The 26,994-nt window shown below is 44.8% G+C and overlaps 1 long non-coding RNA gene and 1 pseudogene across 1 annotated transcript; one reads left to right on the plus strand and one right to left on the minus strand.

Moving 5' to 3' along the window:
* Window positions 1–6,247: 6,247 nt before the first annotated feature.
* On the minus strand, window positions 6,248–25,031 carry LOC148686624 (uncharacterized). The gene is made up of 2 exons (XR_015948699.1): window positions 24,789–25,031; window positions 6,248–6,553 (listed from the first exon to the last, which is right to left on the minus strand). It is a non-coding gene; the product is annotated as an uncharacterized LOC148686624 (long non-coding RNA).
* On the plus strand, window positions 16,202–17,078 carry LOC148686625 (uncharacterized; annotated as a pseudogene).
* Window positions 25,032–26,994: the final 1,963 nt, after the last annotated feature.

The raw sequence follows: 26,994 nt of genomic DNA on the forward strand, positions 1-26,994 counted from the left end.
AGGGGTTCATCTCCTGCAATGGGTGATCTTCCTCCTCCCTAGGGGCACCCCACCTGCTGTTCCAGGACTGTCTACTTCACTCTATCGAGAAATTCCTCATCTTACCTTGTATCTTGAAGTGAGGATAGGCAGGCTTCAAGTTTCTGTACCTTCTCTTCCTGTAAGTAAGGCAACCAGCTTGCCCTTGCTGCAGGTGTATTTTAGCACATTCTCAGGCAGGAAGACAAACATGGCACAGGTGTTGCAGGTTACTGCAGCAGCTCCCACGCCGTATAAATTGTGGGCCCACTGGGTCCTCTTTTCATCAGAATATGCATTTTCATTTACCCCAGTACAGTATGTGCATTTTTGAACCCATTTCTCATCCAGAGAACAGCTTTGGGGTAATATGGAGAGAAGTGTGAATTGTGGAGGGTAGCTGCATTTTGATTCATGCATTGGTGCAAATAGGGCAACTCAGGTAGATTCCATTGAAGATATCTCACACACACACACACACACACACACACACACACACACACACACCCTACCAGACAACACTAGAACTCATGGACATCCAATATGGCTGGATGTTGGAAGATTAAGGACAGATAAAATAAAGTCTTTCTTCATGCAGCACAGATTCAAACTGTGGAACTCGCTCCCTCGGGATGCAGTGGTGGCCACTAACTTGGTTGGCTTTAAAATAGGATTGGACAAATTCACAGAGGAGAAGGCTTGTCAATGGTTACTGGCCACAAGGGCTGCACTCTGCTTCTGCAGTTGGAGCCAGCAATGCTTCTGAATACCAGTTGCTGAAAACCACAGGAGGGAAGAGGGGTGCTCCTGTACTTAGGTCCTGCTTGTGGGCTGGCCACTGTGAGAACAGTGTATACCGGACTAGATTGGACCTCCTGTGGTCTGTTCCAGCAGGGCTCTTCTCGTGTTCTCCTTCCATTGTTGGAAGCAGCAATGTTTCTGAATGCCTGTTTCTGGAAAGTACCGGGTAAGGGAGTTGCTACTGTGCTTATGTACTACTTGTGGGTGGCATGTGATTTGCCATAGTGAGAACAGGATGCTGGACTAGATGGGCTCTTTTTGTGTTGTCACCCCTAATATCATCTTGTGGGGCCCTGGCAGGTAGCAACGTCATCCTGGAGCAGCTTGTAGAGAGCGTGTGAGTCAGAGGATTGAGCCCCAAGAGGTTCCTCTTGCGTGATTTGCTTTTTTTTCCCTCCACCTTCCTTTCTTGGCTTTTCCAACGAAGTCTTTATATATATACACACACACACACACACACACACACACACACACACACACACACACAGTATTCCCAACTCCCATATTTCTCTGAGTCACCGACTTGGCATTTCACTTTGCTGGGGCTTGTAATTCTGCAGAGCTGCCTCTTGCTCCCTCCCCTCCCTCCCCTCTTCTCCTCTTGGGGCAGATGAATGGGAGACAGGAAGAGGGCGGGTGGAGCCGGCAATCAAAGACAAGCCCCAGCAGACAATCTGGAAGCTGGATAGGCTTTTGCACCTGAGACACCTGGTCTATCTTGTGGATTAGCCGTTTAGCTCACTCCAAGGATTGGTGAGGCGGATGGCGATGCTGATGCTGCTCGTGGGGAGAGATCAGCTTTGCTTGCTTTGTGGCAGCTGCTCTGTTGCTGTTGTTGTTTTTTTCAAGCTAAATGGAATTGTTCTGGGTCTTTGCAAAGAGGGGGGGGGTCTGGGAAACTGAGTGGTGGGTTCCAGGAGACACCCAAAAACTATCCAGCAAGAACAGGTGCAGGAAGGAGGAATTATCACCTTAGAACAGGTTAAAGAGTTCACCTATCCCCATGTGTGTGTTTGCACCACTGTTCTAGGCTAAGCTATGCAGTTTTAATTCTGCTTAGAAATATGTCAGAGGCAAGCTGCCTCTAGATTATACCAGTTGCTGAAAATCGCAAGTGGGAAGAGCGTTGCCATTGCACGCAGATCTTGCTTCAGGGCCTCCCTTTGGGGCAACCTGGCTGGCCACTGTGAGAACAGGATGCTGGACAAGATGGGCCATTGGCCTGATCCAGCAGCCAGGCTCTCCTTATCGTCTTAGCATTTTGCACAGCAAAGGTCCCTTGTCCAGTTCAGGTAAAAAAGATAGGACAAGAAGTGATTGGAGATAGATCTCTCTATGCCTGGGACCAGAGCTGAATAACCTTTTACAGTATGAGGGCCAAATTCCATCATAGACAACCTTCTGGGGGCCACATGCCAATAGTGGGAGGAGCCACAGGCAAAAGTGGGTGAAGCAATGAATGCAATTTTAGCTTTGTACACTGGGCTAGTTTGCACATACCTTCACATATCCTTCTCCATCCAGGTGTGACATTTTAACTTTGTGTAGTAAAAATAAGAGGGATGTACCCATATCCGTACCCAACACACCCATCTCTCTTTCTCTCCTCCACCTGGGCAAGGAGAGGCATTACACACACCCTTGCAAGAGCTGAAGTGCACATCCCAGCCAGGCAAAAGCACTCATGGAAGGTGAGAAGCAGGACCGGTGGGTGGGTATGGCCTGGAAAAAAGTCATGAGGGCTAGATAGAGAAGCCGGGGAGGCGGGAGGCATTCAATTCCTGAGACTGAGGTTTCCCACCTCTTCTTGAGACCCTAGAGAGCTGTTTTCAGTCCTTGTATACCAGTAATCTTCAACCTTAGGTCCTCATGTGATCATCATCCTTGATCACGGGCTAAGCTGGCTGTGATGATGGGAGTTGTAGCCCAACATCTTATGGGGACCCAAAGCTGAAGAACAATGGCATAGATGATACAAGACTAGAAGGTCCCACAGACCAACATGGCCAGCAACGTTATTGCATTTAGGAAGCTGCCTTGTATGTGGGAGCAGGCAGGCAGCAGGCCGGGCATCAACATGGGGTGTCCTTGAGCCCCAAGCAGCCTGATGGGGCTGATCACCGCATCTTCCATGGGTCCCCAGTTACATTACCTCCCACTTGGATGCTTCAATTTCTCACATTGCAGATGAAGCAGATGGGCCTTTTGGCCTAAGTCTGTGAACGCAGCATTGATTACCTAGGCAGTGAACAGTGGATACCTTTCAGGCTACCTGCTTCCTTAAAATAATAAGAAATAAATGCAAAATATTCCTTCTGTGTTTCTTCTTGATCCTGCTGAGCGGGGGGGGGGGGGAATGCAGAGTCTCCTCCTAGAGGGGAGGGGGATTTCTCCCCCCCCTGCCTGCTCTCTTTGCTTCCTCTCTTGATGGCTAGATAGGAAATGGAGCGGTGATTTGGGTGTACAATGACACCTGGTGTTATTAGACAGCGCAGGACATCTGGAAAGAATGGATCTCTTCTCTCTGTGTGTCTGCTGCTGTGTTACCCGTTTCTGCTGGCAGCTTCTAAAAAAATGTCTCTTGCAAAGACTAAGAACTTGCAGAAACAGATGGTCTCTCTGCATCTTTGTAAGTGACGGCTCAGGACCGCAACACTTCAAGAACTGACTCTCCCCCTATGAACCTACTTGGACCCTGTGGTCATCATCATAAGCCCTTCTTCATGTGCCTCCTCCACAAGAGGTCAGAGGGTGGCAAGATGAGAACAGGCCTTTTCTGCAGTGGCTCCCTGTTTGTGGAATGCTCTCCCCAGGGAGGCTCACCTGGAGCCTTCATTATACACTTTTAGGTGTCAAGTGAAAATGTTCCTCTTCAACCAGGCCTTGTGTTGATTAACATCCTATATCCTATATAAACAGGACATTGCAGGAGGTATGCAAAGATTCACAATGTGACAGAGAAGATGCCACGTCTTATAAAGTCCACTGACCACAGCCCCTTCCTGTGGGTACGAACAATTCTGCCATGCACAACCTTCAATGTAGCAAGGGACTATGAGACTCAAAAGGCCTTGGGACACAGCTGGTCTTTTTGTCCCTCCCTCCTGTTGACGTCGTGGATCGGGAAGAGAGAGGAAAATACTGGAAGTAAACCACTGGCTGCACAGGTGGTGTCAGGGGTGCCAACTTGAATAAAATATTGGGGGAGCCCAGGTAAGTGCTGCCCCACATAATTGATCACTTGTCATGGTACACGCACACCATTTGAATGGCAATACCTATCAACGGGGGGGGGGGGGCTGGCTCCCTCAAACATTTTATGTTGGCAAAGCCCGCCCTAGGAGTTGGTTCTTATGGGTGGAGTCATTAAGAAATTGGAGAACAAATTGGAGAACTGGGCCAAAACTAACAACATGAACTTCTAAGGTTTTACGCTCAGCCAGGAAGAACCAGCTGCACAAATATAAAGTGGGGAACAGTTGGTTTGCCAGTAGTACATGTGAAAGGGATCTAGGGGTCTTAGTAGACCACAAGCTTATTATGAGTCAATAGTGTGATACAGCGGCAAAAAAAAAAAACCTAGTGGGATTGTAGGCTTCATCAACAGATGTATACTGTCAGATGAAAGGTAGTGTTCTATGCTGCCTTGGTCAGGCCACACCTGGAGTCCTGTGTCCAGTTCTGGGCACCACAATTTAAGAAGGATATTGATAAGCTCCAACCAAGATGATAAAGGGTGTGGAAACCAAGCCTTACGAGGAACAGTTGAAGGAGTTGGGTATGTTTAGCCTGGAGAAGAAAAGACTGAGATATGACAGGCACCTTCAAATCCCCAAAGGGCTGTCACATGGAAGATGGGGCAAGCTTGTTTTTCCTGCCTAACTACTTTAAGTGAATTCAGATCTCCAGGACCTGATGAGCTGCATCGAAGGGTAGTAAAGGATGCAATCTCACAGGGCCTTTGTCTATAATTTTTGAGAATTATTGGAGAACAGGTGAGATCCCTGCAGACTTTGGTGGGCAAATGTAGTCCCCATCTTCAAAAGGGAAGGGGAGAAAGTCCAGGTAACTACCAACTGGTTAGTTTGACGTTTCTAAGCAGAGGTTGGAGGCCCATCTATGATGGATGCTTTAGTTGAGATTCCTGCATTGCAGGAGGTTGAACTAGATGACCCTCAAGGTCCCTTCCAACTCTACAATTCTGTGATTCAATAAATAAATAAATGGGGAATAGGGAAAATGTGCTACTCTGCATTTATATTTAACCCATCTGCAGACCCTGTCAGTTTTCCTTGATTACTGGGCTCTGGGAAGGAGGTGCAAGGGCTCAGACAGAATCCAGAGGCCAGTAAGGAAGGCAATGTCACAAGAGGGTTCTGGGAGTGTTCAGGGGCCCTCCCACAACTTTCCCTGCACCTCACTGGGGGGGTGGCAGTTCTGGGGGATCCTGACTTTGCATGATTTTGCCTTTGTGTGCAGACCCCTAAAACTGAACCCTTGTGTAAATAGCATACCAACTATACATGCATTGTATCAGAGGAAATGGCTTTGCGAAGTAAAAGTGCATGTTAGGCAAAATTGCACAACAAAGATTTTATGGGAAGTTTGCACTAAAATGCTGGTGAGTTTCCATGAGGATTTATTTATTTATTTTTTTAAAAAATGCAGACCGATGTGAAAGTGTAGGGAACTGAATTTAAGACTTGGGAAATGAGTAACCAATCTCTATAGCCTGTGGACTGCTTCACTAAATTGACAGATTCACCCCAAACTGATGGATTCACCTGAAATAGATAGATTTGCCCATCGCTGCTGCCTCTGGGGTGCTTCAGACACAATACTAACTGCTAGGGCCCTCAAGCTGATGTTTTCATTATCTCTCCATTTTATTTAAGCTAGGGGTGTCCAGTGTCTGTTGTCTCAGGGGAACAATTTCCTCTCCAGACTGCAGGCCAAGACCTTGGGCAGGAGCAGTCCGATCCATACCAAACACTGGCAAAGCTCAGCAGTATGAACTTTGCTGTAATGATACCTACCACCAGGTGCTCACCATTCACGATGCATTTCAAAGAGAAAAAAAGCCAGTAAAAATATGGCAGAGCCAAAAAAAATTGAAGACAGATTTTAAACAGGCATACATGATTACAAAGTTGGGGGATTGGCAGTATCTTTATTATAGGAGTGAAAAGTCTCAGTGGGACCTAGGTTTCTTCAGTGCATTCTAATGCTATTTTCACTAATGTGTTCGTTTTTAATGCACACCTTTACCCCAGTATATGCATTTTTGTACACATTACTCGGCTGGAGAACTGCATTGCAAAATTCGGAGATGCATGAATTTTGATGGATGGCTGGGTTTGGGTTTGTGCGTTGTTTTGGAAAGTGTAAATCCCCACCTCACCCCATATCCCAAAAACATAATAAAACATTTTGTTGTTGAGTTTTAAATCTATTTCAGACATTGGCTGGAACAAGCTAGCTGATGAGCAAAACAGGCCAATAAGCCCTGATGGTGTCTGCTGAACAAGCAACTGTGTGTCTCTGAATATTCTGAATATACAGTGTTTCTAATAACTTTAAGAAATCCCAGGGACCACTGAATGGCACAAGGCTCGTGCATCAGCTGTTCAGGCTTCTGATTTGCTATCCAGAATAGGACCTTGAGTATCACCCTGTAGAGATGTCTGTTGCTGGTCCATGGGTAGCCAACATAGTGCCCTCCAGATGTTTGTTTCTAAAAAAAAAAAAATTTTTTTACAAAATAAATAAATAATCAAAGCAGTTAGCAACAATGATATATAAAATTTCACCATGAAATTTAAAATCATAAATCAGCTAGCTGCCATGGAAATATGTCTTCTTAACTGCCTGCACAGACCAAGAGGAATATAAAAGTTTTCAGTGGAAGTTTAAAAGTTGGCAGAGAAGGGGCTTGCTGGATCTCTATCTGCAGAGGATTCCACAGGACTGGGCCAATGACACAAAAGGCTCCATTTCTTGTTGTCAAATGAGCCTTGCCCAATTGGGGAATGACCAGTGATGTTCCTGCAAATGATCTCAGTGATTGAGCTGGACATAAGAGTTCAGGCCATCTCTGAGGCACCCAGGACCTAAGTTGCTTAGAGCTTTATGTAGATCAGTACAGCGCTGCTGTGCCACAACTCCCATAATTCCTGAGTACCGGCTATGTAGTTGGGGCTGGTGGGAGTTCAACATCTGGAAGGCACCACGTTGGCGACTCAAACTATAATCAGATATCTTGCATCTTGGTATAGGTGAGATGTGGGGCCTCCTCTTCCCAACAATGAGTCAACATCCCATGCCCTTGTCACCCCCTACATCTCCTTCCGATGCTTCTGTTTTGTGTAAAGCTGGGATTGAAAACCTACTGTCCTCCAGATCTTGCTGGCCGACAACTCACATCATCTCTTTGCACTGGGTGAAGAAGTCCTTTCTTTTATCTTCCCTGTATCTTCCTGCATTGCAGGGGGTTGGACTAGATGACCCTCAGGATCCTTTCCAACTCTACAATTCTATCATTCCAACCTTCAGCTTCATTGGGTGGCCATGAACTCTAGTGTTTGGGAAGAAACTTCTTTCCTCTTTCCACTTTCTCCATGCCATGCATGGAGCTTTATAAGTGTCTATCATGTTGCCTCTCACTCAGTTCAGAGATGCTGCAACCTTTCCCCACAGGGAGTAGCACCTCAGGGTCTTGATGTGGTTGAGGTTTCTCCACCTGCAGTTTACTTTCTGAAAACCAGCCACACAATTTCTCTCATCTAGTTTGGCCTTAGTCGCACACTGGTCTCTCCTCAAATTTTGGCCTTAAGAAGCAGAACCCTGGAGCAGGAAGCTAAGCAGCTGTGTAAGAGCAGACTTGCTTCCAAATCACATCATTGCATTTCTCTCCCACCTTTCCCTCTAAAGCAGGGGTCGGCAACCTAAGGCCCATGGGCCACAAACAGCCCACGGGGGTCATTTGAACGGCCCACAAGCCACCCCCGAACTGAGCTGCCTGCTTGGCGAGTCCCCGCGTGCTGTGCTAAACCAGCACAGCACAGGGACTCACTTCTGCTGCACCAGAAATTGTGTCTGCGCATGTGCAGGTGCCAAAAAATCACGTCTGCACAGACCCGGAAATCCGGCCCACGGAGGGATCTCCGCTGGAGTGAACCAGCCCAGGCAAGGTAAACCTTGCTGACCCCTGCTCTAAAGAGCTCAAGGTAGTGGACACGGTCCTTCTTCTCCAAGATTATTGGGGCCAGGGGACTCCCTGCCCCTGATGCATCCTGGAATAACATCCTCTGACCCAAGGACTAACATTCATTCCTACACCACAAGGTAAAATTCTCATGGGCAGAACTATTGCAAGAAAGGCAGATCTTTCTCTCTACGTACCCCTGTGGTACGTAGACCCACACCAACATGGAGAGCCTGTGTGGTGTAGTGGTTATAGTGTCAGACCAGGAACTAGGAGATATGGGTTCAAATCCCCCAACTCAGTCATGAAGCTCACTGGGAAAACTTGGGCCAGTTGTTGCCTCAGCTTGTAACATACCTCATAGAGTTGTTGTAGGGATTAAAGGAGGAGAGAGTAAACCCATGGACACCACCTTGAGCTCCTTAGAAGAAAAGGTGGGCTATAAATGCAATAATAAATAATGGTTTGGGCTACAGGAGCGTATATTTAGGATTGGGATTGGGCATATGCCCAAAGAAGATCCATATAATAGGAAGAGGGAAGAAATCCGTTCTGCAAAACTCAGCTGCACTTCCAAAACCAATAAACAAACTGTAATAATAATAATTAACAACATGAACAATTTACTTGCCTTTCATTCCAAGGTCCCAAAGCAAGGTACAACATTAAAACACAAATGTGTCCACCCCGCAGAATTCAGTTTTCACTGTTTGGATTTAGCTCACCACCCCAAAATGCATGTCACTCTCTGCAAAAAGCAGCATGTATCTAGGAAAATTTCATATAAATATGTACATATTAGTGAAAATACAATGAAAAGCCTTGTATCAAGGGAAATTCCTTGCAAAAGCATGGAGGGCAATTTTTATCCATTTTACTCAGATGAGACCCATTGAAATTAACAGACCTGGTTTAGCCACACCTATTCGTTTCAACAGATCTGCTATGAGTGTCAGGAACACTGGATACATTAGTGCTGCAGCAATAAAACTGCTAGCACATTTAGAAAGCGAAGCAGGGTCTGTATGATTTCTAATTGGATGGGGAACCTCATGTTGAGATTCCTACATTGTAGGGGGTTGGACTAGATGACCCTTGGGATCCCTTCCTGCTGTATAATTCTAAGATTCCATGAAAAATGTGTGGATAAGGTGAATGGCACATGAAAATTCAAACGAAGCTTCCTGCAAAATATATATACATAAAACTGTAATGTTTTATGTGTTCAGTGTTTATTTTCTTTCAGTTTTAAAGACTTCACTGGGTGATCAGAACATTTTACAAAGAGCTAAACAAATAACCAAGTGGCAACTTGCAGTTACAGATCTGTAACCCCTGGTTAGAGATTACTTTGGAGCATCAAAAAAGGTGCAATCCATGATCAGTCAAGGGAATATGAATATCATTTTTGCAGGAGCACATGTGGGGTAGATTTAGGATTGTAAAAAAAGAGCAAAAATTGACATACCCAGCTATCCTTGACATGCATCCTTAACACACCCCTCTAAAAAAAATTTCCATTATTACTATTATTTTTAATTATCCTCTTCCCTTTGATTTATTACATATTTCTTTCCAGGTGCTCAAAACAGCAAGCACTCTCCCTGCCCCGACCCACCTCCCCATCCAGCAGCTGCTGGTCTCTCTCTCTCTCTCTCTCTCTCTCTCTCTCTCTCTCTCTCTCTCTCTCTCTCTCTCTCTCTCTCTCTCTCTCTCTCTCTCTCTCTCTCTCTCTCCCTCCCTCCCTCCCTCCCTCCCTCCCTCCATATATATAAACACACATATGTGATCTGGATTTCCTTAAAAAGCTTGTTCGGAAGATAACCTGTTGGGGGCAACCCTGATACCCGCTGCACGCACTGGGTCTTCCTTCTCTCCTTCCCTTCTCCTTACCCTCTCCTTTGTCTCATGCCCTGTCACTCTCAAATCCACCCTGCAAGCCGCGGCCCCTCCGCTGTCAAGTTCCTGCGCGATCCGGAGGGACTCGAATTTCTGGTTGCTCAAAGATGCCAGCTCCTACTATTCAACTTTGCCACCCCTCCCTACACACACACACACCGCAAAAGAGCTCCGGTAACCATAGAAACAGACACCAATCGAAGGGATTCCTTTGCAAAAAAATAAAACAAATTAGAAGCTGTTGCAGCGAATAAAAACCTAAGACAGGCTCATAGACAGGTAAGGAAAGGGGAAACTTCTTTATTTTGGCCATTCAACAGCTGCCCCCTCCCCAACACACAAAATGTAAAGGAAAACAAACAAAGGAACTTCTTCCCTCCCACCCATCTAGCCACCCCAGGGACATAGAGCTGAAAAATGGAACCAGGATAAGTACATAAATGTGTACTTATGAGCAAGCACCAGACTACGACCTGGAAGAGACCATGGTTCGAATCCCCACACAGCCCTGAAGCCCTGAAGCTCTCTCTGTGTGTCCTTGGACCAAGCACTGCCTCTCAGCCTAGCCTACCTCACAGGGTGGTTGTGAGGATAACATGTAGAAGAAGTAATGTGTACCAGCCTGGACCTTTTAATAAAAAAATGTGGGAAATAAATGCAACAAATAATTTGTGGGGAGGAGAATCGGGGTGCCCAGTGAGGTTCATATAAGGTTCATGGGGTGAGTTGAACCAGGTTCTTCTCAGTCCTAGTCTAGCACTCTAACCACTGCCCATTACTGTGGTTTGACTAACATTAAACCTGAAGAAGAGATCAGCCAAACTCAAAAGGCTTCTCAATACTTTGTGACATTTTGGGTGGTCCCCAAAAGGTATGTTTCTGTCTACGAAATATATAAAGCCCTTCAGATCTTGGGACCAGTTTACCTGTGAGATATCACCTACCCCCATGCACGCCTACTTGTCTGATCTGTGGAACTGTCACAATCACAGGTGCCATATTCCACATTTGTAACAAGTCAATCTTTTAGTGTGGCAGAGCACTCATACTTTGGAACTCCCCGCCTAGTGACACCAGGCAGGCCCCTTCATTGTACTCTTTGGTGCATGCTAAAAGCATTTTTGTTTAGGCAACCCTATCCAGATATGTGGAGTGTTGATATTTAATCTAGTGTTTATTTTAATTGTTTTTTGACAATAGGGGTCCCATCTAGTCCAGCATCCTGTTATCACAGTGGTCACATGGGAAGCACACAAACAGGACCTGAGTGCAATAGCACTCTTTAGTTGTGTTTTGCACCAGGATCGGCCTGCCCATGAGGCGGACTGAGGCTGCTGCCTCAGGAAATGGAATCTCACAGGGCAGCGCCTACTGTATCAATTACATTTCTATGGTACGAGTCGAGTCTTTCAACAAATACAGCTCTATGGTCTTAACCCATCTCATATGTTAACACACACTGTTCTTGGTAGTTATGTTTTAACTGCTAAATCTCCCACTGATCTTGTTGGAAGCCAACACAGTTGTACAACCCTAGTAAGCAAGGCTTCGATGGAGGAGAGGCTGTACCTTTCTGTTTTGCCTCAGGTGGCAAAATGGGACTTGCCACCCCTGTTTACCACCACCTGCTATTCAGAGGTAGACTCCCCTTGGGTATGGAGGTTCTACTATCACAGTAGACCTCCATATGGAGAACCCTGTTGGGTTGGGCCAAAGGCCCATCAAGTCCAGCACCCTGTTATTCCAGTGGTCAATGAGATGCCCCATTGGGAAGACCTTAGCCCAAAGCCCTAAACAAATATGGAGCATGTTACCTGAAATGTGGGACTTTTGATGGTGCACCTCTTTACACAGGTGTTCCCTGGATCTCTCCACCTAAATACCCTACTTTAATTGCTGTGGGATTTTAATGAGGTTGTTTCATAGTCTATTTTAATTATGCATACGTATACATATATTTTAATGATTGAATGGAATTGTTGTATTATGAGCGTGTATAAGTTAATATTCTTCACTTTCTAAATCTTTCTGCCCCAAGGGCAGGGCCGTCTTTACCTAGGGGTGCAAGGGGTGCGGGGCACCTGGGCGCTGAATTCTGGGGGATGCCAGGTACCCACCGCTGAAGCCGCCTAAGCTTTTAACTATCTGTTAATAATAATAAATAATAAGAATAATAAATAATAAATAATTTTGATCAAGCTAGAAAAACAAAATACATATATACCTAGGTATTACCGAAATGTATACCTACTGTTTCACTAAAGGACTTTCGACTTTGTGCACTCATTTACCAAAGACGCGCCATGCCAGCAGCAGCGCTTGTCATTCACAATGGCGGTGCTTGTCAGACTCAACACGAAATTAACTCTTACATCAAAATAATATGCGTAAGTGTGGTGTCTGACATAAGCATAATAAAAGTTAATTTGGGGGCTAAACTAAATTTGGGGGCTCTGGGCAGATCTTTGCACCCTAGTTAACATATGCTAAAGACAGCACAGCCCAAGGGCCATATTCCATTCTCAACCACCATCCAAGGGCCACATGATAGTAGTGGTGGGGCCAGAGGCAAAAGCAGGCAGAGCAATGGATATAAGTTTCACCTTTGCACAGCAAACTTTTTATTTTTATTTTATTTTTTTGCACTTGCTCATGTGGCCTTCTCCATCCAAACTAGGAAGAGGCATGATCAGAGTTCAAGGACACATTCATTTATAGATGATACGCATGGTTTGCTCCCCATCCTCATTTAATCTCCAGAACAACCCTGTGAGGTAGGTTAGGCTGAAAGGCAGTGACTGGCCCAAGGTCACCTAGGGAGTGCTTCATAGCCGAGCGGAGAATTTGAAATGGGCCTCTCCCAGGTCCTAGTCTGATGCTCTCACCACTACACCACATCAAGCCAGGCCAAAACACTTGACATACAAAGGGGACCCAGCTCTATTTGGGGTGCAGTGGTACGAGTGCATGACTAGGACATGGGAGACCAGGGTTCAAATCCCCCACTTGGCCATGAAGCTAATGGTGTGACCTTGGGCCGGTCTCAGCCTAACCTAACATACATTATTGCTATGATGATTAATTGTGGGGAAGAACCATTAATACCACCTTGAGCTCCTTGGATAAAAAAGGGGGATGGAAATACGATAAACAAACATTTAAAAACAAGATTTTCAAGGCAGAAGTGGATGTCCCTGACCATGCTTTTAAAAACAGGTGAAGGCTGAGATGGGTTTCCAGTGATCCAGAGAAATTTCCTTTTCTGTGAGTGAGCCTTGTCCCTCAAACCAGGAGTGAACAGAACCCTCCTTTGGCTGAACACCAGCACCACTCCCCTTGCTATGATGACATCCAAACCAAGCTGTTTTCTACCAAACAGGCAGGAGCCGCTGTGTTACTGCTCCAGAAGGACATGGGAAGGCAGCTGATGTCCCAAACAGCCTGCATGGTGGATAAAAACGGATCTTCAAATATTTGCTCCTCCTAACAAACTTCCCCCAGGGCTTGGGGGCTGGGGTGTCACAGCTGCTGCCTTGACCACACACAAGAAGCTTTCCCCCTGCCAATACTTTTTTAGTAGCCTGCTTGCAAGGCCAGGGCCAGGGGTGGGACATGGGTCTGTATACAGGCCAGTTTCAGAGGAAGCAGACACCTCTCTCTCTTGCTTTCTTCCTACTTAAATGAAAATGTAAAAATACAGGGAATGATCTTAGGGAAATGGCTGTAGCTCAGTAGTAGACTATCTGCCTTGCATGCAGAAGGTCCCAGGTTCAATCCCCAATAACAGCTCCACATAGAAGTGGGAAGAAATCCTGCCTGAAATGTCAGAGAGCTAGATGGATCAGTGGTCTGAACCAGTACCTATGTTTCTATTTAATTCTATTTAATTTGGAGAACTATCTAAATGAGAAAAGCATCCCCATAGTAAATGAAAGTAAAGCGAAAATATTAAATGAACCAATTACAATGATGGAAGTGCAACAGGCAATCAAAAATATAAAACTAGGGAAATGTCCCGGGCCTGATGGCCTGGCAGCAATACACTATAAAAAATTAGAAGAATCCCTGGCCATACCACTAAAATCTCTAATGAATAAAATAATGAAAGAAGGTAACATACCAAAATCATGTTTCTATTTAATTCAGCCTTTTATTCTGAACTATGATGACTAGAATCTTACTTTGTTTTTATGGGAAGGGCCATAGCTCACTTGCAGAATATTTGCCTTGCACACAGAAGGTCCCCGGTTCTTTCACCACATCTCCAGATAGGGCTGAGAAAAATTTCTGCCTGAAACCCTAAACAGCCACTGCCAGTCCGTGTAGACAGTACTGAGCTAGATGGGGCAGCAGTCTGAATCACTACAAGGTACCTTCCTATAGGTTGTCTCCAATGCTAGCCCTGCTCAGAGCAAACTCATGGAAATGAATGGCTACAACTCAGTTATGTCCATTGTTAGCTTATTTTTACCATATTTATTTGCTGCTGTTTTCCAACAAAAGCAAAGCTCGCAGCAACTTACCAAGAAATGAATATTAAGTGCAAGAATAAAACAGTATAAAATGCACGACAAATATATTTAAAAACAGATCCAGCTCCTGCTAAAATTAAAATCCACAGGGCTGGGTAATAACATTTTTAGCTAGCACCTCTTGGACCGTTTAAAGTTTCAGAGTCAACTCCAAGGGCAGCCCCATGAGGAATGCATTGCAGTTGTCCAGGTGCCCTACAATGCCAATGAATTTTTGGGCAGATTTTTTTTAAAAAAATGTAAATCAATGCAGAACTGTGGCAGACCAAACTTGAGACTGGAAAAGCGAGAAATTGGATGAAACTGAAATCAACCGTCCATCTTTATACTGGATTCTGGTTGAGGCAGCATGACCATGAACTTCTGCAGCAATGGTCAAAGACTTGAATGTGCTCTCTCTCTCTCTCTCTCATCTCTGGAGCAAAGTAGTAGTTGCCTGTTGTAATTGCTCTGATTGTGGTCAACCTTGATGCAGCCGCTCCATCTGGAAGGTCTCTTCCTCTTGGTGGCTGTGGGGAAGGGGAGGGGTGTGCCGAGGCAGCTTGTTTCTTGCTGGGGGGTGAAGAAGGCTACCTGCACTGCAGCAGCCCCCTAGTCACCAGAGGAGGAAGTCTCCCTCCACTTCACCCCAGAAACTGGATCCCACATGGACGTGGCAGACCAAGAAACAGCTGCGACCCAAAACTGGAGGGGGAAACCACAAACCCCCTTCCTTTTTACCCTGGGGTAATGGCCGGGATTCTTACACAACACCCTGTGCCCTCCAAAGCAGAACAGAGAAGGTTGCCCATATATGGAGTTGGACCACTGATCCAACTGGCCCAATATATCACCAACACTGACTGGCAGCAGCTCTCTGTGGTTTGAGTCTTTCCCTTGGCTTTACCCAGAGGAGCCAGGGATAGAAGCTGGGACTTTTTGAATTTGGGGAGTGTGTGCTCAAAGTATGCCCCTCCCCTAAAAATATAGCAAGATTCTAGTCCTCTTGGGTCTGAAGAGAGGTACAGTATGGATTACAGTACATAGTAACACAGGAAGAAGCCTCAGTGCTTTTTTTCCTTTATAAAAATGTTAGGGGTACTCTCATTTTCCTACTCATATTGAAATACTGCCCCACAATGAGGCCAAACATAGATGCACAAAATGTTTAGGGGTATGCGTACCCCTGCGTACCCCCAGAAAAAAAGCACTGAGAAGCCTTATACCAAGTCAGGCCATTGGCTCATCTAGTTCTGAAATCTCCATATTGACTTGGTGGTGTCATGTGGAAAATGTGGCTGTTCTGATTTGAAGGACCAGAGAAGCAAAGTGGCCGGTCTGAATTCAGGGATTGGGTGCCAAGCAAAGGAGACACACAAGTGTAATAGAGATCTCTCCCCACCCACCTACCCACCCCGCCACAGAAGGTTATGTGCCCAGGAAAAGAATAGATCCCAGAATCTGAAAATATTTTGCAGAAATTTTTATTTTACTTTTTTAGTTTTTTAAAGTTGTTTGTTTGTTTGTTTCCTGGTAGCCACAAGATGCCTGGCTTTGTTCTATTTTGAGAGGATTAACTCCCCACTCTTTCCTCTACCCTTTCCAATGCAACTAGACAGCAACTAGGCAAAAGAGCTTTATTTTCTTGTGGAGATTTTTGGTGCTTTATTCGTTTTATTTTTGACACTTTTTCCTGCCATCATTTTTGTTCTCTGGGGGATTCCCCCCCCCCCCGCCGCCGCCGCCGCCCATTTTTTTCATTAAAAAAATGAATAGCCAGAATTCCATAGCTGAACGAACTCCTGGACTGCCTAGTTTCACTCAGAGCAATTTAATTCAGTGGAAAAAGTGTTTGGAAGCCAGATTCAGAGTGAGAAGAATTTCAGAAGCAAAACCCAGAGAAGATGGCAACAGCAGAAAGATCTAACACTGTCCCTTATTCTGGATAGTATTTAAGATACTCATATGGTTCACACTAACAGATATAGCTGCTCAGATAACTGAGAATTTACAAAAGGCTTTTGGATTTACAAGTAATGTTCTCATTGAGCATGGAGAAAAGATATATTTAAATTAAAGCTTAAATCCAAGAAGGACTGTAACAATCAAGTGGTAGAGTTCCTAGCCATTATTGAGAAGTTAGAACTTTCAGATTTCAAACTGGATGATTAACTGAAAGTTTGCTATTTCCTTGGGGTCACTAGGAAGAAAATTTGAAACTTTTGCCACTCTCATGGTTGGCAAACCAAGGTTAACACTAACTGGTGTGATTGTACACTTGAGAGAGGAGTGTGTGGAGAGAAGAGAAATCTCTCCAGCCAGGAATGGAAAACTCACTGAATCAAATTATGTGTCCCAGTCTCAGAGGACAGCCAAGGCTCCATTCAAAAGAGGTGTGTTTCATATCTAACAAAGAGAGACACATACCTATATAAAGTTTGTGAAACCCCCAAACCAGAAAAATCCCTTTCATTTAATCAACCAAGTCAAAATAAGAGGTGCATAAATATAAAGGAAGCCGTTTTCTTTTGCATGAGAAGAATCTAGCTGTAAACAGTTGTGATTCAAAATCTGGATGTTCTTCACATATAAGTTATGGTGAAGATACCTGTGTTCTCTTTGTTGCTGCATGGAATAACGCTTGAGTTAGAACTGTGGATTTCGTAAGTAAAGCTTATTAAACTTACTGAACAGTGTAGACTATTCATTGTGAGGGGGATAGAAATGGGAAAGCGCTGTAAGCAAACTAAACAAGATACCGGTAGATAAAAGGGTCTAATAGCCTATTCTTCCATGCTGTACTGCTACTTAACTTGCTGCCCCTTGCCATGGGGTTAGATTAAATCCATTGTGCCTAGACATTGCTATGCACAAGATGTGAAAAGTACAATGGATTGTGTCTATTTTCAGAAGCTCCACGTCCACCACAATTTTGAGTTTTGAGAAAAGAGGTGCAAGAGGTGATGCACTACAAGTTTATAAAATGAAGCCTGGCATGGAGAAACTGGGCAGAGAGTTTGGATTTGATATCCCGCTTCATCACTACCCTAAGGAGTCTCAAAGCGGCTAACATTCTCCTTTCCCTTCCTCCCCCACAACAAACACTCTGTGAGGTGAGTGAGGCTGAGAGACTTCAAAGATGTGTGACTTGCCCAAGGTCACCCAGCAGCTGCATGTGGAGGAGCGGAGACGTGAACCCGGTTCCCCAGATTACGAGTCTACCGCTCTTAACCACTACACCCCACTGGTTGGGTGTAGTGATTGGGTGATGTCTATACAGTACTCTGTTTCCTCCGTCAGAGGCAGTAATGCTTCTGAATACCAGTTGCTAGAAACCACAGGAGGAATTTTTGGAAACGTTAATAAGGTCCAGCTTATATTGTGTGGCTGTTCCCTTCCTTACTGTGTTGAGTGGGCTCTAAACCCAACTGGGATAATGAATCACCCCACTCTGAGTCTAAATGCCAAGCCATTCCTCTCCCTTCCTGCACCTCATACCTCTGTGTCAGCAGATATGGGGAAGAGGGCTTCAGGTGTTTTTTTGGGGGGATGATTATGCAGCAGCAAACATGCTATGATGAGTAGAAAGGTTTATGTTAATGTCTCATGGATGTTCAAGCCCATCTTTCAAAGCCAGGATGCCCTGGGGAGTATTTTATGAATACCTGGCCTTGGTCATTGAGTGGATGGTAGACAATAAACTACCAATCAATCCAGACATGGTGAGGGCACTCTTGGTAGCTGGTTGGCCTTCCCAGTTAGGAGGTGTTCAACATGCCCTGAATGGGGTTCCACTCATACTCCTTAAAGGAGCAGGCTCCTCTCTTGGTGGTCCTCTGAGACCAAGAATAGGGAAACTCAGAATGCACACACACACACACACACACACACACACACACACACAGAACTATGCAGCCCTTGGTCAGTTCTGCACAATATCATAGAATCATAAAATAGAATAGTAGAGTTGGAAGGGACCCTGAGGATCATCTAGTCCAACTCCCTGAAATGCAGGAATCTCAACTAAAGCATCCATAGCAGATGGCCATCCAACCTCTGGTTATAAACCTCAATGGAAGGAGAGTTCAACACCTCCCAAGGGAGTCCATTCCACTGTCAAACAGCTCTTACCATCAAAGTTATTCCTGATATTTAACCAGGATCTACTTTCTTGTAACTTGAAGGCATTGGTCCCACCCTCCAGAGCAGGAGAAGACAAGCATGCTCCATCTTCCATGTTCAACCCTTTAGATATTTGAAAATGGATATCATATTTCCTCTCAGTCTCCTCCTTCCCACCCAAAATATACCCAACTCCCTCAACTGTTGCTCATAAGGCTTGGTTTCCACACCCTTTATCACCTTGGTTGCAGCTTGTCATTATCTTTCTTAAATTGTGGTGCCCAGAACTGGACACAGTACTCCAGGTGTGGCCTGACCAAGGCAGAATAGAGCACCTTTCATCTGGACAGTATACATCTGTTGGTGAAGCCTAGAATCCCATTAATTTGTTTGTTTGTTTGTTTGTTTGTTTGTTTGTTTGTTTGTTTTTTGCTGCTGTATCACACTGTTGACTCATGTTAAGCTCGTGTCTACTAAGACCACTAGATCCTTTTCACATGTACTACTGGCAAGTCCGGTGTCCCCCATCTTATATTTACATTTCTCCCTTTTGAAATTCATTCCATTAGTTTTGGCCCAGTTCTCCAATCTGTTAAGAGCATCTTGAATCCTGATTCTGTCTTCTGCAGCATTAGCTACCCCTACCAGTTTAGTGTCAATATAGGAATTGGACCTCTAATGTGGTGGCATCTTGATCTGGGCATGCTTCCTGGTGAGGAGGCGGCAAGCCCAAAGCAGTCACTCAACCAGAGATGCCTCAGGCAGCCTCCTCTGAATCTGCCATCGGCCATAACTGGGAGTGATTGAAAGATCTGAGGATATGTGATGCTGATATATGGCAGATTATCCATCCCTAGCGAAAGCTGTCTAGGAAGAGGACAAACCCAGAGCAGAGACTCATGCAAAGACACAACTTGGAAGCCTCCCCTGGGTATTTATGCTGCATCTTTGCACTGGGAGTGCCTGTGTGATCCAATGGCACCTGGTGCACAGGCCCACAACACAACTATTTGCTCACCCCAGCAGAAACTGACTGGAAGATGGGAAAAGCATAAGCAATATCACCTCGTGCAGAGATGCATAGCAGCTTCCTCTGGCAATAAGCAACCCTGTCTCTCTCGGAACTGAACACTCCAGCAACAGTAGAGTTGTGGATTGAGAGGGTGAATATAAACCCAGATCTGTTACTCATGCTGTGACACAATTAGGCTGTTGGCATCTATGTGTCTCGGGAGACAATGGAGGAATGTGCCTTTGGGGATGAGGTCAAGCTGTTGGAAGGTTACAGTGCCTGCTGTGGCTGTAGGCTAATATGGGAGAGATATGTTTTGTTGCAGTTGGGGCAAATGAATGTGTCCAGTTGTGCATATGCAGATACACCATGGTATTTCTTCTCTCTGCACTCCTCTCAGCAGTCATTTCTCATCTGGTCACTGCTATGGATACATAGCTTGACTGCCTCCACCCAGGCACTGTGGTTGTCTGCAAGGGATTCCAACATGGCAGGGTTGATGTTGGTCGTGCAGATACACAACTAGGCACCCTCATCTAAAACTAACATTTTTAATCCATGTACTGTATTTATCTCTTGTGGCAAAATTGGTCATTCTTCAACACCACTTTAGCCTTCCTTGGCATGGTACACAGTTTTGGAAGAGTAGCTCTTCCCTGTTGTGTGATCCCTGCAATGACAAGAAACACAGCAATCAGGGTCCCTGGTCCACCGGGGGGAATTTCAACATAACCCAATTAACATAAGATGCAATCCTTTAGGAACGTTTGCAGAGACCATCTTGCTGAATCGCATGAGTCAGCTCTGATGCAAAATTCTTCTAAACCTATATCTTTCCTCTCCCATAAGCAACATATTTCCCCCTTTATTCCAGTTTGGCCACGAGTTCATTTCTCCTTTCCTCTGCTATTATTTGTTCATCTTCCTGCTGCTGTTTCTCTCCCCCTCTCCCCCTTTCTTTCTCTCTCTCTCTCTCTTTCTCTTCCTGTGCCTGGCGGCTTATGAGAGACACTACGGCATGAAAAGATATTCGCTCAAATAAAGTTGAATTGAACTATATTATTGAAAAAGTGACCTCCAGTGGTCAATGGGACATTCACCCATCAGCTGCAGGCAAGTAAAAAAAAAGCAGCTATTGCCGGGGACTTTTTCAGCCTAAGGGGGGGACAGTGCCATGGATGACCGCAATGTCCTCCCCAGTCAAGACCCCCCCCCATATATATTAATACTTAAAACACACACACACACACCAGAATTTTCAGTCTTGCAAAGGTGTATTTCACACAGGCAGCACTCAGTCCCCAGCGGCACATGGGTCACGATTGTAAGGTGTCATTCAAAAGGATCACAACACCTTTTATGCCACACACCCTTCCCCTCCCCACCTCACCTCACAACCCCCCACTCAAGTCCCATTCAGGAATCTTTCCTTCTAGATAAGTGGCTTGCGGGTTATAGGAAACTCTAAATAGGTAGTTTCAGAGGAACTGACTTGTTTCACACCATGGGATCCACAGAAATCAGGGACGTGCCTCCTGAAAGAGGCCATGATGCTGACCAGCATTGTGGATGCTCAAATGCCCAGGAGTCTGTGCTCTCAGAAATGAAATGTTTGCTATTTCCCTTCCAGAAGGAGCCATGATCCCAGGCAGCGAGCCTCCCATTTATTCAGATAGTTCATATCATATTCTGCTAGACTGCCTTTGGAATTTACACAGCAGCCTTGTAAGGTAGGACACAGCAGTGCTTGGAATGAACTGTAGATCAGTTTAACAAAGTTCACCAATTTAGTTCGAAAATCTCTGAATGATACCTGAAACCAATTCAAATAATTGTGGAGTGACTGGGACATGAATTAAGTTTACTGTATTTTGGGGAGGAGCTCTGAGCAATTTCCAGTTCATCTTCAAGTTAATTATTTTACGTAGGTTTTTTACTCCTTGGACTCTTTTGGCCTTTTAGCCAAAGGTCATAATTGTTGGGGGAAATAATTGAAAACATGCACATTCCACTTTCATGTGTTTTGACGTTTTCTTAGGATGCTTTCAAACAACACTTTATTCCATCTTCCACATCTTCTGAGTTTCATATCTTAAGTGATCTTTAACATGGCATAAAACCACTTCTGGTTTGGAAGGTTCCATGAACCAGGGGCCATCAAAAGAAAAGAAAAAGATTGATTCAATTTATTTCCTGACATTAAACCAGAATATTAACATCCAAAGAATGTGCCAGTCAGTAAATGGGTGGAGCCCCGTCTTGAGATGAGAGACAGTTAGCAGGGAAAAAAGGATGAGTTTTTTACTTTAGAATTGCAGTTGGCGATGATGTGAGCAGAAGGAAAAATAGTTCTTTTGCAAGCAGTTTGGAAGCTGGAGAAAAGGGGGTCACGGCACAATGTGGACTCTCGGTTTGAATCCAAGGAGGCAGCCATGGAAGAAACAGAACCCTCTTGGAGTGTAATTCTGGAAGCCCCTCCTTCCTAGGCTCAGGCTGTATATATGTGTAAATAAACCATATATCATAAAGACACCACAGTCTCCACTGTGTCTCATTTCCAAAAGCAAATACAAACCCTGAGTAAGCGTGCCTGGAACTTGGAATCTCACACTGCTGTTTAGATTGGGGTGTAACACTGTATTGGGAAGGGGATTCTGGGGAGGGAGCTCATAACTTTCATCAGATTCTCTAAAGTTCTGTGACCCAAAAGGAGGTTCAGAGTGACTGTCCTGGACATTGTACAAGCAAGTCACCCACCACGACCTCTCCTTGGTGCTAGGGTGACTGACTCGCTTTGCACAGCTATGTAAGAAGAGCCCACTGGTCAGGCCAATGGCCCATCTAGTCTAGGCAGGGCCAGATTTAGGTTTGATACAGCCCTAAGCTACTGAAGGTAATGGTGCCCTTTATATGTTCAGCTGTCCTTTGTCAACAACAAATGGTTGCTGTTTTTTGTGTTGAATATATGCTCTTTGGTAATTGATGGACCTAATAAGTAATTGATGGACCTAATAGACTGAGAACTGGACCATAAAGAAGGCTGATCGCCGAAGAATTGATGCTTTTGAATTATGGTGCTGGAGGAGACTCTTGAGAGTCCCATGGACTGCAAGAAGATCAAACCTATCCATTCTTAAAGAAACCAGCCCTGAGTGCTCACTGGAAGGACAGATCCTGAAGCTGAGTCTCCAATACTTTGGCCACCTCATGAGAGGGAAGACTCCCTGGAAAAGACCCTGATGTTGGGAAAGATTGAGGGCACTAGGAGAAGGGGACAACAGAGGACGAGATGGTTGGACAGTGTTCTTGAAGCCACAAACATGAGTTTAACCAAACTGCGGGAGACAGTGGAAGACAGGAGTGCCTGGCGTGCTATGGTCCATGGGGGCACGAAGAGTCTGACACGACTAAACAACAACAGCAGGTTTCTAAAACCATTTGCACATAACAAAATATGTATTTTATCAAAGCAATTGTTGAACTGAAATACAATTAAGAAGTAGTAAATTGGGGGGGGGGAGTGGGGCCCTAAGCTATAGCTTGTTTAGCTTATATGTAAATCCGGCACTGAGTCCAGCATCCTGTTTTCACAGTGGCCAACCCTCAAGCAGGATCCAAGCACAAGAGCCCTCTCCACTCCTGCTTTTTCTAGCAACTGCTATCCAGAAGCATTGCTGTCTCTCTCTACTGTGGAAAGAGCATAGCCATCATGGCTAGTAGCCATAAATAGCCTTTTTCTCCATGACTTTTTTCCAACACTCTTTTAAAGCCTTCCACGTTGTAGGCTATTATTGCCTTCTGAGGGAGTGGGTTGCACAGTTTAACTCTGCACTGCATGAAAAATGACTCTCCCCCCCCCCTCCCATCCTGAATCTTCCAACACTCAACTGCATTGGCTGTCCCTGAGTTCTAGTGTGATGAGAGAGGGAGAAAACTATGAAAACAGGATGTTGAACTAGATGGGCCACAGGCCTGATCCAGCAGGGTTTCTATGTTCTTACTATTTCCATTGCTCACAAATTATTTAATTAATTTTTTTGATTTGTATAGCTTTATATACTGCTTAAAAGCTCTACGTAAAATGGTATAAAATGCTCATTTAAATACAGCAAAAAGCAGAATTTAAAAACAATAGACACAATAAAATTATGAAAACACAGATAAATTCAAGATATTTATAAAAACCAATGTGCACACATCTGGGTGGACTTGCCTAACAAATGTGTTTTAGAAGGCATCAAAATCAACAGTACAATATCAATATGGAGGGAGTTCCTAAGCACGGCCACACATGCAAGAATAGGTGTTACAGAGAAGTGAGGGAGTTTGCATGCACACGAAAGCTCATACCAATGACAAACTTACAGTAGTTGGTCTCTAAGGTGCTACTGGAAGGAAAAATTTTTATTTTGTTTCTACTATGGCAGACCAACACAGCTACCTACTTGCTACAGAGAGTAAGTGATGCTATACTATAGCTCTGTGTTGTTGGTATAATTTGGAAAATTGGGTGGAAGTGCTTGGCCCATGTCTTGTGCAGCCCATCCCCTTAAGAAACTAGCATCCATCTTGAACTCCTTTAAAATATAAGAGTTTTTCTGACCATGGAATCTCACCCAGTAGCTCCTTAAGCTTTTTGAAATCAACCTTCTTAAAGTCAAGTGTGCATGTTTGACTACTCAGTTTTCCCTTGCCTCTGTAATAATGAAACCCAGGAGGTCACGATCACCTCCTCCCAAGCTTCCCAGTACTTCCACTTTGTCAATCAGTTCTTCCCTGTTGGTGAGGACCAGGTCCAAGATACGATTATCCGCTTCTGGGAAATGAAATTTTCAGCAAGGGATTGGAGGAATTTGTTGGACCAGCAGTTGAAGTCGTCCATCTCTACTATAGCTCTCCTTTTTGAATCTTTAGTAATCTGCTCTAGGAAAGCATCAGAGAGCATCATCCAAGTCTTCCGTCTGGCTTGGTGGTCTATAGCAGACACCCACAGTAAGGTCACTGCTGTTTCTCTCCTACAATTTTTACCCACATACTCTCAATCTGCCTTCCATGCTCCAAGTCACTGATCTCTTCACAAGTGCACACACATCCTTGAACAATGGAAAGCAGCTTCCCTTAGTATATTTAAGCAGTTTAGGGAGTTTACTTGCATATTCCCATAAAACCATCATGACCAATACAAAGCAGTTCACAGATTAAAAGTTCGCTCCTGGCTTACCTGCTAGTGTTCTCTATTCCTGGGCTCTTTATCAACAGCTCATTATTGGGAAAATCCAGAGCAAATGGAAGTGATGTGGGTTCTAATAGGATTCAGAGCATGTGCAAGAGCTGGGTAGGGGGTGGAGTTCCTGTCAGGAGCAATCAGATATTTGAAGTGCTCCTTTCGGGGCGCCTTCCATGTCTACACCCAGCTGAGACTCCTGGAGACTCCTGGAGCAAACCATCGCAGCAGGAAAGGCTGTCAGAAAGGGGGGGGGGTGTTGTTGGTTTTTTGTGAGAGCGCGAGACCAGAATCCAGGAAACCAGGGGAGGAAATCATATGATAAGCTACATTACAGGGTTCATTTCAGCAGCAGCAACAAATTTTATTCCATGATCAAATAGGAATGGGTTCAGAATTCGAATCTGTTCACATCTGAAAGTGAACTGACTTCATTCACAATTGCCCAAACTCAGGGGTTGAGCACCAATAGCTATGGAAGAGAAATGGAGCAATATATATATATATATATAATGGAGATATTTATTAGCAGACTATTATGAGGAAACCAAATTATCTTTATGATGTATAACTAAGGGGACCAAAAACAACAACAATAACCCATGCTCAGGGGCCACAGAATGCTGGCTGACAAAGGGTGGGGGTAACAACAATGCAATGGAGTATCCTGGGAGAGGGTAAGGGGTGGCTGGCTGACCTGAACACCTCCACACTGCAATATTTTGTTGCAACTCTCACTTTTTGTTGCTCTAACTTCCTTATAAAATTGAGGGCATGGGAAGGAAAACTGGCGATGGAGGGCGCACAGTGCTCTAGCCAGAACGGTCAGCTCCGAATGTGATTTTGCTCAGTGATTTAGCTCATTGCATGTCCGATTCTGGCTGTGCTCTGCTGTCCTTCAATCCCACCTTCGTCGCCAGTGTTAAATTGTGGGTAAGCAGCAGACGACACAGTGATTCTCCAAACAGCTCTTTATTTGAGTCAGAACTGAACTGAACTGAACTGCTGAGTCAGCCTGCTTTTATAGAGGCTGCCTCAAACAAATAATTCAAAGTTCCCTCCTAAAAACAACTGCCAAGGACCTGAGGGGAAACTACAATACATAACAGAACCAATGTAGATTTCTGGACCCACTCTACATTTGTGGTGGCTAAGACTGTACAGAACTGGCAAGCACCCTTTCAAAACCAGTTGTTTCATTTCAGCTATACTTGGGCAATGAGGTGAAATCCTTTGCGGGTGGGGGAGAGAATTGGAGCTGCCATTCTTTTAATTTTGGAGCATTCAAAAAAACAAGTATCTGCACAAGAACTTTATTTTTATTCTTATTACTACTACACCCATTGCCTCCAGGGCACACACTTCCAGTTGCTTTCAGCTGGAAACCCACAGACACAAACCCTGGTCCACTCTATGAACTCCTGCTAGAATCTCTTGCAAAGTATACCAACATTTTTTAATGTTCTGCACAGTGATCTGTGTCAGAGGTTCTAGTCCACACCTTTGAAAAAGACAGCAAGTGGGTACCGCCAGGCAGCCCTTTGGGAGAGGGATGTCAAAATAAAAATCTCGTCCTGTCTCCCCAATTATAAGCTGTTTGACAATGGAACGGACTCCCTCGGAAGGAGCAGGCTCGTTTTCTGCTGTTCTGGAGGGTAGGAACCAAACTAAGGAATTCAAATGACAAGGAAAGGAGATTCCAACTACGGTAAGCTTTAAGAAGAACTTTCTGAATGGCAAGAGCTGTTCAACGGGGGAACAGACTCCCTTAGAAGGTAGTGGAGACTCCTTCCTTGGAGGTTTTAAGTTGGATGGCCATCTAGCCGGAATCCTTTAGTTGTGGTTCTTGCATCGCATGGGGCTGGATTCAATGGCCTTGGAGTACCTTCGAACTCTACAATCCCATGATTTCCTTCCAGCTTCAGGTATGCAAAAATGAATCTTTCAAAGTTTTGATAACTCAGGGACAGGGGACTTTTGTCAGCCTGAGGGCCACATGCCCTTCTGAGAGTCACATGTCAATGAGGGTGGGCCATGTCACTGCAAGGCCAGCTCCAATCAAGCAACTCGCTCCAGCAGCTCCTGCTTGCAGGCTTCTCATAATAGACATCTAGTTGGCCACAGTGAGAACAGGATGCTGGACAAGATGGGCCATTGGCTTGATCCAGAAGGATTTCTCTTATTCTCAAGCAAGAACCAGCTT

This window comes from Zootoca vivipara, chromosome Z2 (assembly GCF_965207765.1).
Source record: "Zootoca vivipara chromosome Z2, rZooViv2.hap1.1, whole genome shotgun sequence".
Classification (NCBI taxonomy): Eukaryota; Metazoa; Chordata; class Lepidosauria; order Squamata; family Lacertidae; genus Zootoca; species Zootoca vivipara.